Source organism: Papaver somniferum, chromosome 3 (assembly GCF_003573695.1).
Source record: "Papaver somniferum cultivar HN1 chromosome 3, ASM357369v1, whole genome shotgun sequence".
NCBI lineage: Eukaryota > Viridiplantae > Streptophyta > Magnoliopsida > Ranunculales > Papaveraceae > Papaver > Papaver somniferum.
In genome coordinates this window covers 16,726,773-16,743,566 of record NC_039360.1, presented here as the reverse complement: position 1 = coordinate 16,743,566, position 16,794 = coordinate 16,726,773, and the positions used below count along the sequence as shown (strand labels likewise).

The 16,794-nt window shown below is 39.0% G+C and overlaps 1 pseudogene; it reads left to right on the top strand.

Annotated features, from left to right (window-relative positions):
• Positions 1-860: 860 nt before the first annotated feature.
• Positions 861-959, top strand: LOC113362347 (annotated as a pseudogene).
• Positions 960-16,794: the final 15,835 nt, after the last annotated feature.

The following is a 16,794-nucleotide window of genomic DNA, read 5'->3' as shown; positions in this document are numbered from 1 at the left end:
CTACAGTATGTCCACTATTAGGCATGGCTACCCTATTGTCTACCGTTTTACCACTCCTAAGGGTTGTGACAGAATTCACTTGATTAAATGGTTTTGCACCTACTTCATGAACTCCTCTAGGGTTGGGAGTAGTCTGACTAGGGAGCCTTCCGTTATCTCTCTCACTTAAGGTCTTAGCTATTTGGCCGACTTGAAGTTCTAGCTTAGCAAGGCTCTGAGCATTAGTTTGAAAGTTCTCCTTGGTTTCCTGTTGAAAACTAATTTGGCTATGTGCTAACATATCCTGAGTTTTTTCTAACATCTTAATAGATTCCTCTAAGCTAGTCGTTTTGGTTTCTGGGCCTGATGAATTCTTAGTGTAACCAAAACCTGGGGGAACATTAGAATTACTAAACTGACCTTGACTCTGGCCCTTAGACCATGAAAGGTTCGGATGGTTTCTCCAACCAGGATTATAGGTTTCTGAATATGGGTCAAACTTCTGACGGTTATCATACCTAGTGTTATTATAGAGAGAATTGGCTTGCTCTTCATTATTATGGCCTTCCCAAAAAGGATCCAATCTACCACTAGTGTGACCCACTTCTAAAGCTTCTAACCTTTTCGCTATAGCAGCTATTTTGGCATCTGATTCAAATCTTCCTTCTACCCTATTAACGTTTCCTCTTCCTAGAAGAATTGTTTTCTGGGGTACCCTATTGCTTTCCCACTGTTGGGTCTTTTCGGCGATTTCATGCAAATATGTCATCGCATCATCAACTGTTTGGTTTTCAAACCCACCTGTACACATGGACTCTAGTGTAGTTGTGGTGGGATAATCTAAACCCTCATAAAGGATCTGAACTAACCTAACCTTTTCTAAACCATGATGAGGACATTGGCTAATAAATCATTGAACCTTTCCAAGTACCTATACAAAGATTCTCCCTCCTGTTGTGTAAACGTGGAGATTTGCGTCCTAATAGACGAGGTTTTGTGCCTAGGGAAAAACTTGTTCAAAAAGGCAGATGTAAGTTGTTTATAGGTTTCAATTGATTCAGAAGCCAAACTATACAGCCACAAATTGGCTTTATCTTTTAAGGAAAAGGGGAATAACCGGAGTTTTAAAGCATCATCATCAAGGTTTCTAATTTTCAGGGTACTACAAATTTCCTCAGAGTCCCTAACATGGAAATAGAGGTTTTAATTTTCTTTTCCTAAAAAGATTGGGAGCAACTGTAAGGTTCCAGGCTTAAGTTCATAATTTTCTTAAGTTTCAGGTAACCTGATACACGAGGGACGAGTAGTCCTAGTAGGATTCAACAAAGCTTTCAAAGTTGCCATTTCTGGCGCTATTGGACTATTAGGGATTCTTTCCTCAAACGGACGTTCAAAAACGGAATCTTCACGAATCGGAGTTTCTAAATTGAGGTAATCAAGACACTTAGAACTACTAGGTTTCTCTTTAACAAATCTACCTAGGGCGTCTCGTTTACATTCAGGCATGCAACAGAATAAGGTAGGGAATTCTATGCAAACAAAAAACAAGGCTGACTCAACCAAATCAAACCTAAATTTCTAGCAAACAAAAAGCATGATGGCTCCACTTAGATTGTTTCTAGACCAGCTTCTATTCTTTCGAAAAGGAACTCGTTACAATCTGAGCAAACCCCTATGGAATCAATCCGAGTCAAAGTAAGTTGAATCGAGGCGAGGGAAGCTTAGTGGAGCTTTGATACCCAAGACCTCACCGGTTATAAGGCGGCGCCGTCACACATTCAACTCACAGAAACCTTCAAGAACTTCGAAGTATGCTCAAAATAGTAACCAATATTCTTCGAACGACTTTCTTATTAAGCTCGTTACCCTATAGGTCTCGTTCTAGTCAAAATTTTAGGCTTAGGTTCGCGTTTGGTTTCGTTTTCCTAAGGCGGGCAAGAAGAGAACGGTGATGAAATCCGAACCCTTATCTTGTATGGACAGTGCTTACCCTTTACTAGGAAATTAAAGCAGCCGTTTTTAAGTCCTCAGCATATATGCAAATGAAGGAATACATTAAACCCGCTGACAGGGGATTCGCGGGTGTTTCGAAAAACTTACCTCCCGTACCATACGGGCGAAGAACCGCTGAAGTCGACTCGGTCCACGACTCCTATGTCATGTTCGAACCAGAGGGGACGAGGCGATATCGTAATCACCTTCCTTCTCTGCACACAGTTTATATTTAAACCAACCCTTCCTTAGGGTTTAAAAATAATAATGTCCAAGTGTCCAAAAAGAAAAGAAAAAATTACAAAAATAACAAATCCTAATACAGTTCTCTCTTTTTTTTTTCTTTTTTTTTGTAAAGAAAAATAAACAAACCCTAAAAAATAAAATAAAATATCTAAAAAGAAATTGTCTTATTCTCCGTTCTTTTCGCTTTAAGCTTTCGCTCCAAGTATTTATGCTTTAAGTTCCAGTCTTTACGAAATCACCAAACTCCTTGGCTCAGTTCGCTTTATGATCCATAACCTGTAGACAGAAGATAAATACCCAAAAACGTAAAAAAGAACAAAAATAATAAAAACCTAAAAAAAATAAAATAAAAATAAAAGAGAACGAAGTCTACAAACCCTAAAAGCAAATCCGCGTCGGCGCCGCCAAAAATTGATGTAGTTTTTAAGTGGTAGTAAAGTTCGTTCAACTCGGATTGTGCAAAGCTTTGATTAAAGAACTAAGAATAAAAATACTAAAAATATATTCAAAAGGTTTGTCACAATGTCGAGAGAGACTGAGACTCAGGATTCCACCAAATTCCATTCATGTGATTCAAATAATAATTCCAATCAATTATAGATCAAATATTAAAAATACGGACTCTTATTCTTTGCCAAAAAGTAGATTTTTGAAAAGCAATGATTGTAAATCAAAAGCATGATGTATCAAAAATACATAGACCAAGCATACACCATCAAACGAAATCACACCCATTCAATAAAAATCATAAATCGATTAAAAATCAATGCAAATAGTCATAAAAGAATTATTAGAATTACCACATGCGTGAAATAGGGCTTCCTCCATCATCCCAGTATTTGGGTTTAGCTCCTCATATTAATCAATTGCTCAAAATACATGTTTATAGCCGAAAAGTTGATTAAAAGATGAAATAGTGCTAAAGCAGTGAGTTTAAGACTGCCAGAAAGGGTCACAGAAGAACGATAAATTAAAAGTGCTGCTACGCTATTGTTTTAAGACCGTCAGCCGCTGGTCGTTGTCACTATTGAAGAACGACTGTCAGTGAGGATCTGTTCTTCGTGTTCTTCAGCAGCAACAGCAGCAGAAAAATATTTTGATCAAACTCTAATTTCTTCTTCTATGGCTCTCCTAAGGTTCCCAAACTTTCGAATCCTCTTCTATATGACCCAACCAATATATTTATATCAAAAATACCAATTAAATCTTTCAAGAATCTTCCAAAATCTCTTCCTTTTTCTTCACGGCAAAGTTGCGGCAATTTCGTGTTTTAGAGTTTCTACGCGTTTCTGAGCTTTCCTTTTGATTCTAAACTCTTCCTTAGACATATATGAATCTTTGGGAAGGTTTATAGCTCTTTAGTCTCTCTAGAATTTTCTAAAACAAGTCACACACGTGACTTTCCATATTTTGCTGTTGAGGTAAAAACCCGTCGATTGAGCCCAAGTTAATCGTTCCCAACACCCATATTAGATTCCTAGACCCATAAGGAGTCTATCCTATGAAAATCAGAAGTTTAGTCGACCTCAAACTCCTCCAAATCACGCACAACAAATCTGCCAGAGATGTTTCTCTTTTCCCGCCAATTTCAAAATTCAAAAGGTGAAGGTGACCTCCCCCTAGTAATTAGGTTACCCCTTATCCAGGGTGTTGGGGTCCGCACAACACTTGTCCCTTGGGTGCCTTTAGTATTTTTTCTGGGATGTTTTCAACACTTTTTCGGGGTTCCTCCGGGGTATTTCTGGGGTGTGTCTGGCATACTTCTGGGGTGCTTCTGGTACGTTATCTACGAAGGTTCAAATGTCATATTTTGAGCCAATTTCGCCGCAAAATCTTATTTCTCCAAAAACACCTTCAAAGACATAAAATAACCAAATAAGTAAAAAATCGAGCACTAACAATATATACAATTGGGACAAATTAGACACATAAATGCGTCTATCACATGTCCTTCACGCATGATTGGGCTTTGGGTGTATCAGGCTCTCCCGTGAGTAAGCAGCATGACAAAAATCGCCAGGTCTTGATGGGACGAAAAATAGCCGGTTGTAAAGAGAGTTGATTAACAAGACTTACACTCTCTCCAGGCAATTGTATCATATTTGCGATTTGTCCTCATAGTTTCACTTTGTTGCTATGCATCCATGAGTGCCCCGGAACCATATCATAATTCGGGTATTCCTTAACAGTATGAAACTTGGCGTGTGTTAGGGCGTCTCCTATCTTGATTTCGAGATTAATGTACCCATAGGAATCATAGTCGGGCAGTGAGCAACTTCTTGCTTCGAAATTCCTGCAGATCTCAGTGTCTTAATGGTGACAATGTTGAAGTCAGGGGCCGCGTCAATCAGTGTGCTTTCAAACTCGACACCTCTCAGGTGAGTAGTGGTTAGGAGTCCCCAGTTGCATTTACCAGCCGTACCTTCCAAGAGAGACTTTTTGGATTTTGGGTAGCTTCTCCAATTGAAAACAATCTCCTTCCCGACACAATACGGTTGAGTGATGAAAACATAACAGAGAATCTCACACACATGCTCCATCATAGATTGCATGGTTTCGCGAACATAATCCCCAAAAAGTATTAATGCACAACTCCACCAATTGATGTTCAGTCACATTTGGATCATGACAATCTAATGCCTGAATTCTGAATCTCTTGATATAATCATGCAGATGTTCGTTGTTTCACCCCTTCTTTGTTGTGGCCATGTCTGTCTGGGTTTTGGCAACAACTTCCTGTCTCTCCATTAAATCGATAATGGTAACGGGAGGTTGGTTTCCTCTGGCTCCTCCAGTCTCTCGTTCTGACGAAGAAGTGGTAGCAACACTAGTGATCATTGTAGGTGTCATGCTCGAAGAAATATTAGGAGTAGCGGCGGCTCTGGCTCTGGTAATAGAAGGCGTCACGCCAGAGGGGATGCTTCCGGTACTGCTGGTGATAGAGGATGTAACGCCATGGGATGTGTCGAATGCGCTTGCAGACGGTACATTGGTGTTGGCCATTCCCTTTTTCTCTCGTTCGATACGGCCGCATATTTTGTCGACATCGTCGTTGGCGGAGGCACAAACCTCATACAAGGATTCAACATTTTTGTGTCATCTCTGGCGCTCTCCGAGCAAATGTTTGCTGGCTTTTTCCGCAGACGGTTTTCCATACTCTTCCATGGTGATTGGATTTCGAGCATTGGCGGCTTTGGAAGTGCTTCAGATGGATGTGGTCACTCATGAAGCGGAAGGTTGGGATTGGCGATTGAAGTGAATTCTGGCTAATGATTGAATTTATACCTAAGACCCACCATCTTGAGTTTGGGAAGATTGGAATGAAAATTGAGAAATTGGCTTCACAACCGAGAGATTAATCTCCCACTATGGTCGTCAATTGTTTGTGGGTGAAAACTGTTTCTGCTGGTTTTAGTAAATTTGGGTGTGTTGATGAGAAACGAGCCTAAACCTTAAACAAATGCACGATAGTACTTTAGATTCGAGAGATCAATCTGTACAATCCTGACCTAAACCAAGAAATGGCCGCTCCAGTCTTGCTTCGGTCACAAAGTGAAGGAGAAGGGTTGGTCTTAGGGAGGGAAGCGAAGAAGGTGTTGAGACTAGAATGATTAATTCTGAAGGTGTGGCTATTTTATGACTTGTATCATAATATGGAACTGGATTGCAGAATGTAAGCTATCAGTTCTTTGGTGTTTTCTGGATACTGTGTTGTTATTAACCAAACTGTTGTCGTTTGGTAGAAATAGGTAAAACCTATTTATACAAGTCATAATTGAACGCACCCTGATCTCGTAGAAAGTGGGAGTGATTGAGTGATGGAGAAGTGGGGTAATGTGTAAATTCCAGAGACCACGTTCCCACCATGAAGGAAACTGATTAGTTTACACCCACTACTTCTTTCCGCCACTAACTGCCCTGTTTTCTGACATTTTCTTATAATGGACGTGTTGCACGCCGCACGCTATAGACCGCCAGACCAATACTCTGATGATCATATTCCAGTTTGTGACATGTTTGATGTCTCGAGTATTTTCGTGGAAAATATGCAGCAGATTGCTGAATGGGTCTTGTATGCAAAACCTGGCTATTCTGATTAATTGTGTGCCAACTAAGTAGCAGATAGCCATGCGTGGCAAGTCAAAGTCAGGAGACTTGCCGCAGGAGAATATCGCGTGATGCTATTAGGCTTGTCTTGGCTGGTCGCCTTAAACTTGCCATAGGCCTGTTAATTCTATGGTGAATTTGGACGGATGAGATTGTAATTCATGCGAGAGGGTGGCCATTAATTATGGCCACATTCCGTTGACATCTTTTAATAGCATAATAGAGCCATTGACACATGCCGGCCGGTGGCATGGTGGCATAGCCAAAGCTAGGATTTGGGACCGTGGACAAAGTTAAGGGCTTGGCCGCATGTCCAAGGGTAGGATTTGGCGTTGTGGCCAAAGTTAGGGATTGGCGGCATGGCCAAGGCTAGGATTTTGCATATTGGTGTTAGGCCTAAATATGGATTCGGCGACATTGGTTTCAGTTGCCATATCAAACTTAATGCCTTAGGGAGCATTACTTGGCTTGGTTGGCATGGCAACCTTAGCTAAATTAGGGTTTGGCATATTGAAACCCTAATTTGCGCGTGTGGCATGTGGTTGCGGCACGGTGACGTTTTTTGCGCAAACGGAGCCATGGCCACACCAAAGGAATTATGGTAGAGCCATAACATGGGGATGTCCACATGAGCAAGGGCCGCTATGAGTGGCCATAGCATGGCGCCTTTCTTAAGGTTTCCTGGGTCCCGCATGGCTCGTGGCATGTTGTGACCACGAATGGAAATTAGGGTTTCGGCGAATGCCACTAAAGCAAAGTCGTGTTTTTGGTTAGAATACCCTAATTGGAATGTTTCACGGCGCTGGCCACGAACATGAGGTGGGTTAGAACGTAGGCTGTTATTTATGGCACGTTGACACGTTCGGCATGCTACTGCGACAAAGTGGCATATTTGGCAAGTTACTGCGGCAAGTGGCACGGTTGGAATGTTTGGCATACCATTAGCACGCTGGATAGGAATGGAATGTTTGGCATGCCATTAGCATGTTGACGCGGTTTCGGAAAGCCAATTGGCATTGTGATCATCTGACACAATTTGCCACTTTTAATACTGTGGCAGGTTTAGAGCGACCTGATTGGTCAATAGAAAAGGGGTCGGCCAAAATATGGGCGTGGAAACACTTCTAGTGTGCGTGTGGCGGGTTTGAAGCGACCTGATTGGTCGATGGGAAAGAGGAGGGCCGGTCAAGCAGCATGGGGGTGTGTCCATCTGCAAGTGGCGCTAGCTGGCCTATGGCACGACCACACCTCCCTTTGCTACTGCTCTTATTTTCCACGACTCCTCTTTTATCCCTTTTTTTCTGACCTTGGATAGGATTTTGCACCTACTAATCCATGGCAGATCAATTGTCTAGTTTTCCTAGGTTTAGTTTTGACCAGCAGGGTCTGATATACTGCGGAGGGCACAAAACCCTAATTTTGCAAATTAGGTTGAAATTTGAATCTCGTGAATTATCAAAAAATTGATTGAACTATGCATGTTTACACGGGCTCTTTAAATTTATTGTCAGAGAGCAGTATGCTTTCCGATTGAGTACTTTTATGCAAAGCCTTAACCTTGATACTTCGGAAAATTCATGCTACTCTGCTGTGAGTGAACACTAATTGTCATGTCATATCAACATTAATGGTTCAGCCGGGGAACATAGCACATAAAGTATTCAGTGAGTTCTATATTAATGAATAATACAGGCAGGGTGTCGAAATTTACAGAATATATGGGGTTGTTGCTACATGCACCATTCTGGATAAATTTCATGTAAATATATTGAATTGCTCAATTAATGCGCCAATGAAGAGGTTGTGTACTCATCGCTTTTACATGGCTCTGTCTCTTTGCAGAATGACATCATAATAAATGCAGGGTTTTACAACTTTAGCCCAGGACTAAAAACCACCATCAACACCACCGTACGCAACACGCAAAACCAAAAAAAAGAAAAAGAGAAGAGGAAAAACCAAAAGCTAAGATGGTAATATAGAAGCGTTAATAGCGTGGATCAAAATAGATTTTATTTCCGTTTTTCATAACGGTCCGCGAGTGATAACCCCAAAGGTGTCACTATCCATATACAAAAACTCTAACAAAACAAATTGTTCACAAAAACCCCATTTAATATAAACTGTCTATATCCATTCTAGTTTAAATCACCCCAACAAAAACAAAAATCAACAACACTTTAATTCTTATTATATTGTCACCCCCAACAAGAAATAAACAACCACCAATAAGCATCGCCGCCACCGATAACCATCGCCACCACTTCCGACCACCTCCGACCACCGCCAATGCCACCTTCCGCCACCGCCGCCACCAACCACCGCCACTGACCACCACCGCTGCCACCTCCGACCACCACCTTCGCCGCCGCCACTGACCACCGCCGCCGTCACCGACCACCACCGCTCCGCCGCCGCCGCCACCACCGACCACCACCTCCGCCACCACCGACCACCACCGCTGCCACCACCGACCACCACCGCCGCCACCGACCACCACCGCCGCCACCGATATTGCGCAATTGCATCACCACTGCCAGCCACCCTACCATCCAGCACCACCATTGTCGACCACCACCGCCACCGCCACCACCTCCAACCACCACCACCACCACCGATACTACGTAATTGCACCACCAATACCATCCACCCTACCATCCAGCACCACCACTGTCGACCACCGCCGACCAAAACCAGCACCACGACCGCCCACCACCACCACCTCCCAAAAATACGATGAAACCAATTTTGGTTTCATCATAAATACGATGAAACCGATTTTGGTTTCATCATAAATACGATGAAACCGATTTTGGTTTCATCATAAATAAGATGAAACCGATTTTGGTTTCATCATAAATACGATGAAAACCGATTTTGGTTTCATCTTGGTTTCGTGAGAAATCACCTGCAAGAAATTTTTTAAGAGGTATTATACATCTTCATGGATAGAAATAAATTGTTGAAATACGATGAAACCGATTTTGGTTTCATCATAAATAAGATGAAACCATAATTGGTTTCTGCGCTTCAACAGCAATACCACCGCCGCCGCCGCCCACCGCCGCCCACCACCACCTCCGTCACCACCACCGCGCTACGATCGTTAATGCTAACCACCACCGCCACCGACGACCACCATCGTCGCCGAGCAACACCACCAACCAGCCGCCGCCACAAAAAATGAATTTCATTGATCAATATTCAAGAAAATAAGAAAAAAATGATGAAACCAAACAGAAAAATGATGAAACCAAAATTGGTTTCACCAAAAATAGATGAAACCGAAATTGGTTTCATCATTTTTTCGCATATTGTCGTTTCACCTATACAAATTTCAGTGATGAAACCAAACACGCCGACTTCCAAGTCAGGCCGATTGAACTAGGAAAAAAATCAGGTGAAACCAAAATTTGGTTTCATCATAAAAAAAACACAAATAAGATGAAACCTATCACCACCGTCAACTTTTATGGAGCAATCAAAATCTGGAGTTTCAGATTCTCCCGCAACAATGGTACCGGTGAGAACCTTCCTTCTCTTCTTCGTGACATCATCACTGTCAAAATTCTCATTTTCCAATGAGCCTTGGAAATATTGAACTCGTTTACGGATCCTCTAAGGTGAGGATGCAGCAGGAAAATATCTCCACCTTGGGGTTTTCCTATTCAGTAATTTTGTCCAAAAGACATGAGACGGATCTTCATAACCTGACTGTATTTCCAGCTCACCAGGTAAAGAAATATCTCTAGAATATGTCCTTCTAGTTCACCAACAAAAATTGGTTTCGTCAACATAAAATCTGAAGAAAAAAAACACATATTAGATGAAACCAAAACTGGTTTCAATAAAAAAAATATTATTATATCACCAACAAATTGGTTTCGTCGACAAAAATTAGCAAAAATTAGATGAAACCAAAATTGGTTTCATCATAAATAAGATGAAACCATAATTGGTTTCGTGCAAAATGTCTATTCAACTACAAGAAACATTACTGGAGGTATATACATGTCCATTGATAAAAAGACGTCATTGAAATGTCATGATTGACATGGCATGCCATGTCCATTGAAAAACTAATCAAAAGATGATAAAGACATGCAAATAAAAATGAACACCTATGCGGTTATGGGAATTATACGACAGTGGCGCTACCCAAATAATAATATATGCTTAAGAAAGCAGTACGACAGATGGCGACAACCCGAGTACTACTGTTCGAATCAGGAAAATATGTTAGGGTAACTAATGTTGCTTTATCTTTCATGAGTCTGACTATAGCAGGCATCACCTTCATTAAAAAAATATATGAAATGTCAGGATTCATTGTGCCAGGGTTCGGTCAATAAACTTGCATAGCAAAGAAAAAATAAGACCCCGGTCTGTGAAGCTCCATCAGGGAGTATTTATGACTGGTTTGGTGAGGATGAATAATTTACCAAGTTGTCGGTCAGAACATAGCATCATGTGAGACTATTAACCATTTCAGTTAAATCTACAATTGGGGTTTAGTGCCCAAAGTTGCAATCCTACTTTCAGTTCAGTTGCAGGGTAGGGCCAAAACAAGACATCTAAGGATGCCAGGGTAGGGCATCAGAGTACATGCTCACATGACCACTGCACATACTTCACTAGTACAAGATATTTATTGTCCCACAGGTAGAATTAAACACTGGTAACATCATCTTTTTCAAGTAAATCCCAGTTTAACCACGCAGAAAACGATGAAAACCACCGCTATACAAACCACGAAGTCCAAAATCCCAACATAAACTTAATTGCATCCAAATTGAAATCTTAAAGCATGACACCTATTTTAAGGCATTTTACACCCACAAACATGATCCAGTTTCTCCTACCTTTGTTCATTCATGGTATTTTTTTGTTTGATAGGCATAATATCTTCTTCGTAAGCATTATGGACCACAACTCTACAAAATTAATTAATCGTAAAAGCCTAATCATGCCGTAAAACATTCAATTAACCGTGGTTTCAACTGCGCTTCTAAAAAAAATCTGTTGTAGGGATTTTCAACACAATTCACAAATTATCCAAATTCACAAACATAATCACACAACTATAGGATGAAAATTCCACAAATGCAATAAGAAGCATGGCGAAAACTAACCATACTCCCCCACCGATCACAAGCATCGATATTGGCTTTCCGACTCAACAACATCTTAACAACATCCACATGCCCGTCACAAGCAGCAATATGCAGCGCAATCCTTCCATCCAAATCAATACTATTCACATCCGTCCCTTCCTTCAACAATTCCTCGACACCTTTCACATCACCTTGACAAGCCAAAAACAACCATTTTATCGTCGAGTTAATATTTTCAGGAACAGTGAGTTCATCAGCAATAACATTTACAACAAACCACTTTTTCTTGTCTAAAAATTCATTTTTTTTACCTACAAAAACACAATTTAAATTCAATTCATTTTTCAAACTAAAAATTAATAAGAAACTGATTACATTTCATATATTAGGCCAATTTCCAGCACCACCAGGTATCATTGGAGATGTTAATCTCCGCAATTCACTTATATTGACTAGTATCCTTGAATTATAATTCTAAGGACGGTCTATTCTCAATTTCCCCCAAATTATTTCAACATCAAACCTTCAATTCATCAATATATACTCATAGATTTTTCAATTAAAAAGAAAAAAAATAAACAAAAACTCACAATTCAACATTAAAATTTTCTAAAAATTGAACTAAATTTCGATAAACAAAGATCTAATAAAACCCAAAATTACCTGAATAGTTTCATCATCACCAAACTGATTCAACGAATCCTCACCAATATCCACCTCACTTTCATCATCATCTTCACCATCATCATCATCATCATCATCATCATCATCATCATCATCATCAAATTCACCATTATTAATCAAACCTAAAGCTCTCCGACCATTTCAAAAAAAAAAACCTAATTCCGAATTTTGTTTTTATAATCAACGGAATAATTGAAGTTCTTCTGTGTATACCCGCGAATATTGGTGTTGCTTTCAGAGTAGAAAGATGAGGTGCTTCCAGTGATGATGGTGGGGAAGGAAGAGATGGAGGTGTTGTTGATGTCAGACCTGGTTTGGTGGCGGCGGAGATGATGCTGGTGGCGATCTGAAATCGTAGTAGGAAAAAAAGAAACAGAAGTGTTGGCGAGGGAGGACAGGAAGAGGCAGAGGTGATCGTGGCAGATCTGGAAGTGACAGTGGCTTAGTGGTGGTGCTGCGATCGGAGGAGTTTCTGGTGGTGGTAGGGGGAAGAAAAAAGAAATGAAACTATTAAACGAGAGGAGAAGAAGGATCGATAGGGATATATACGCTAAAGGGTAGGATTGAGATTATAAAAATTAATAAAAACTAAATTTAAATATTTTAATTTGAAATGGAGTTTTTATGTCAATTTTAAATGATATGTTTTTTTTGTGTCCCAAATAATATGGATGGATTTTTTGTACCACAAAGTTGATCACCTAGGTGTTTTGTCACTAGTTTTGTTTTCATAACATCAAAAGAGTTATTACAATTGAACTCATTGACGACTAAATCCCGAAAGAGAAAATAATATCAGTTGTTTTATTGAAATACTAGCATATATATTCCTAGCATTATTATATTAGATAAAGATAGAAATGTTATTATTATATGTAATTGACGAGTTTCTCTACTAGAATTTGACGGGGTGAGTTATTTTACTAGTGTTTGGTGGGATGAGGTTTTTGTACTGGTACATGATACCTGAGTAAAGCAAACATTGTGTGTAGTTGAGTTAATTTTAGAAACCATGGTAATGGTAGTGAGATCTTAAGTCATTTTTATTACTTGTATTATGTGTATTCTAAATATTATTTATAAAAAAAATCCATTTGATCATCCTCGTCCGGCCGTCGGATGTTAGATTGAATGCAGATGTTAAAATTGAAATTCGTCATACATTGGATTGGATTCGGATAAGGAAAATTTTGAACCAGTCTAGACCATTCTGACCCTAAAAATTTAGGTTCGTACTTTGTTCTTCTTTATGAATCGAACCCATTTCATCACTTCCATGCCTAGGTAGTTAGTAAATTCGTAAATTATGCTCATATAATTCATGAGTCCTTTTGTATTGTCCATTCCGTACTTTCATAATCCCGACTTAGATTTGCGAATTTCCAGCGTAAAAAAAATCATATGCGTATTTATGAATTACCAAACTATACGGTTCGTATAATACTTTGCGACGTTATCACCAAATTACCATTCTCTATCACATTTTTGACTTGTATTATTATGTTACGTACGTCAATCTAAGGTTTATATTACCGATGTACATATTATTTGTTGGTTATATTGCATATATCATATGTACAGTTCTTTCAAATCATAAGTCATAGAACCAGAAAAGAAAAATGATATTTTTGCACAGGTTAATGCATGCTGAATTTTTTGTGCCGAAATTTTATCTCTAAAATGAATTATACACGTGCGCATACCGTTCCTAACTATCTCTGAATTATGAATCGTTGACCCAATATGGATCGGAATTGCTAACTAGGCGTAGCTAGGAATAAATAGAAGAAATTTTTTTTACTACCAGTAGGAGTTAAACCTTATACCTCTTAGCAGAGCCGAGCCCATATTCAGATGTGAACAGAGTCTTATCAACGACTAAGATAAGATTTCCTTTACTAACCTGATCCCCAAGGTCTTCTAAAATATCCTTCGATCTGATCCTAAAGTCGTGAGATGGGGCTTGGAGACCATAAAGTCTAAAAGGAAACATAATTTATATCAGGAGAATTCTTTAGTAGGTAGAACATTGAACGTAGAGTCTTTCCAAAGGTCGGTCTCAAGCACCAAATGTTGTAAGGGTCAACTATTCTTATGACCCTAGAAAACCTCGGTCTTACTCTCTTTGCCCAAGAGTCATAGAATTTTTTTTGTAAATCCCGAGACCCTAAAACAATTTTCATTGTGTAAAGACCAACATAATCTTTTAGTTGTGGATATTCTTGTACAAATTCTTCTTCTTCTTTTTTTTCTCGGAAAAGAGGCAAATCTCAGTACACATGATGAGAAAGTTGATTTAGGAAATCGGGACCTTACATAAGTTTTCCAAGATCATAAAATAATCATGCAAGTAGTAGTATCTCCGCCAATTTTTCCTATCCATGCATTCTATCGTTTTGGAGCTAAAAACTGTTTCAAGAGACCTTCTTCTCTCTCGCAAAGGGGAGGACTAAATATCTAGAGTCAAACTGATGTTCAAAAGAACACCAATATGAATCAAATCACATGGCAATGACTGGATCAAATCTAACCCCAATGATCATCAGAAAATGTAAATAAAATGAACTGAAGTTTTTAATTTTATATTTCCTAATGCAATCAAGGAACCAATGACCCAATTGTAACAATATCCAATAAGTAGCCAAAGTGTGTCAAGTAGTAATCAAAGTGTCTAAAGTAGCAGTAGTAATGTGAATCAGTCTTTTGGTGTCTGTAATGAAACGAATCGACGGGCTAACTCGGTTTTGGAGATGCGGTATCCATTGTAGTAATGTATGAACTTGAATATGATCTTGAACGAGTTGTTGTTGTTTTAGTTTTCATTACTAAGCCTAATACATATAAATCTAAAACTAGATAAACACTACTAACACCATTGACTAATCCATATGAATAGGAGAATACTCCTTCACTACAACTGGACAAGCATATCAAATTAACCAGAACAAGATTAAAATTATTAAAACATGAAATTAAAAGCGAAAACATCAATTTATACACTACATAAAAAGAAATAGAAGTAAAAATTAAATCGTAAACATGTAGTGAGCCCAATCTGCTCCAAGTCGTTGGAGAAGAACCTGTTGTAGCAACTTGGTTGGAGGAAATCACCGAAAGTAAAAGTGTGGGCATTGTTATCTCCTCAAATGAACAAACTTGCACTAAACAACCAATGAATCCTCAAGCTAAACTTCAAAATTGTAAAGGATAGACTGGGAAACCCAAATCAAGTACTAAAAATGTGAAGGATAGCTGAAAAAGCGGGGTCTAACAACCTCACCCAATATTTCGATTAACAATTTGTATGGACTAACTCCAATATACTTTCTAGATAATCAACTAGACAGTCAGACTCAATCTAGATAAAAATGTATCAAAGAGTTAATATCTCAATCTCGATTTGATCTTTGCTCAAGCAAATGGAAATTTGCGAGTCTTTATCAAATACTAGAGAGATAAACTTGGATGGCACCAAATACCAATATCCAAGTGTCAATTAATTTAAATCAATAACCAAAGGTTGGATATTCTAATTGATTGATCTTAACGCACAACTTGTGATATTTCAATTATATAACAAAATATAATGCGGAATAGAAATAACACAGACACAAGAAATTTTGTTAACGAGGAAACCGCAAATGCAGAAAAACCCCGGAACCTAGTCCAGATTGAACACCACACTGTATTAAGCCTCCACAGAGACTAGCCTACTACAAACTAACTTCGGTATGGACTGTAGTTGAACCCTAATCAATCTCACACTGATTCAAGCTACAGTTGCGCTCTTTACGTCTATGATCCCAGCAGGATGCTACGCACTTGATTCCCTTAGATAATCTCACCCAAAACCAAGAGTTGCTACGATCCAAAGTCGAAGACTTTAATAAACAAATCTGTATCAAACAGAAAAGTCTATGATAATAGATAAATCTGTCTCCCACAGATAAATCTAATATTTTTGTTCCGTCTTTTGATAAAATCAAGGTGAACATGAACCAATCGATAACCCAGACTTATATTCCTGAAGAACAACCTAGAATTATCAATCACCTCACAATAATCTAAAATCGTATGGTAGCGAAACTAGATATTGTTGAATCACAAACGATGAGACGAAGATGTTTGTGATTTATTTTTATCTTGCCCTATCGGAGATATAATATCAAGTCAATTACTCAATTGAACTCGTACGATAGAAAATGGCAAGATCAGATCGCTCAACTACGAGAGAAGTAGTTTCGTCTGGCTTCACAATACCAATGAAGTCTTTCAGTCGTTAACCTACAGGGTCTCGAGAAGAAACCTAAGGTTAAAGGAGAACCGACTCTAGCAAAACCAACTAGTATCACACATGAGGTGTGGGGATTAGTTTTTCTAGTTGCTAGATGTCTCCTTTATATAGTTTTCAAATCAGGGTTTGCAATCTAAGTTACCTTAGTAACAAAGCATTCAATATTCACTGTTAGATGAAAAACCTGATTTAACCAAGCTAATATCTTTCAACCGTTAGATCAAAACTTAGCTTGTCACACACAAATGAAATGTATTTCATTTAGGTTTGAGTAACCGTACCTAAACTAGTTGGTTCACATATAGTTAACCAATGGTTAGCCATATGAGTACTTTCATATTAGCCGTATTCATCTTCTTCACAACTAATTCAAATGAC